General features: G+C 37.2%; 1 protein-coding gene across 1 annotated transcript in view; it reads right to left on the bottom strand.

Annotated features, from left to right (window-relative positions):
* Window positions 1-770: 770 nt before the first annotated feature.
* LOC139919057 (actin, alpha cardiac muscle 1-like) overlaps window positions 771-846 on the bottom strand; it is a 5,293-nt gene continuing 5,217 nt past the window's right edge. The window contains exon 7 of the mRNA XM_071908644.2: window positions 771-846. This exon is cut by the window's right edge and continues 309 nt beyond it. The gene's annotated coding sequence lies outside the window, so the exon portion shown is untranslated.

Here is an 846-nt window from a genome sequence, read left to right as displayed (position 1 = left end):
GTTTATCTACACGTGCAATAAATTAATTTGACTAAAAATATCCTCAAATAAGCTTGTTAAATCTGGAGACAAAATAAAACCTCTTGCCAAGCTCGTCACTTTTTGCAGTGTACTTTATTGATCCCGGTATGGAAATCTTCTTTTCTCCTGCCCCTCCTCCCCAAGGAGGTCAAAGGTCAGGGCCAGCTAGAGGACAGCTACTACTACTACTACTACTACTACTACTGCTACTACTACTGCTACTACTACAACTACCACTGTTACTACTTACACATTTGTTTATCAAGTTCCTCTTGATAAACAAATGAGGGAGGAGAAAAGCTTTACTATGCTTCACCATTGTCTACCTTCATCAGAGAAGACAGAGGAGAGAGAAGAGGATATTAGTGCTGTACAGGGGATATTTTGTCTGTGTTTGTGTGTGTGTGAAAGAGAGAGAGAAAGAGAAAGAGAGATAAAATAGGCCACTATATGCAGCCATTTGTTCCTGTGCATTGGGTAAACGTAGTGTCTGTTACAGCGACTAATCTCTTTACTGCCTCGCTACGTTTCCAAATATAGAACAACTTAAGAGGGCAACCTGTTGTATTTATCTGTCAATAGCAATCCAATTAAAATACTGTTCATATGAACTGATTCAGGAAGGATGTACACATGAAAGTAAAGCATTTTATGGCTTACTATCTATCTATCTATCTATCTATCTATCTATCTATCTAATAATCATAAATTTCTTTTGGACATCACAAACAGAGGACATGACAAATTGCTGGGTGCAAATCCCGGTTCTTGTTTATTTTACAAATATCCGCATAAAAATACATTTCACAATCCAGAAATTAAGCA

Source organism: Centroberyx gerrardi, chromosome 18, assembly GCF_048128805.1.
Source record: "Centroberyx gerrardi isolate f3 chromosome 18, fCenGer3.hap1.cur.20231027, whole genome shotgun sequence".
Lineage (NCBI taxonomy): Eukaryota > Metazoa > Chordata > Actinopteri > Beryciformes > Berycidae > Centroberyx > Centroberyx gerrardi.
The sequence above is the reverse complement of the archived record's forward strand: the minus strand, read 5'-3'. Positions and strand labels throughout refer to the sequence as shown.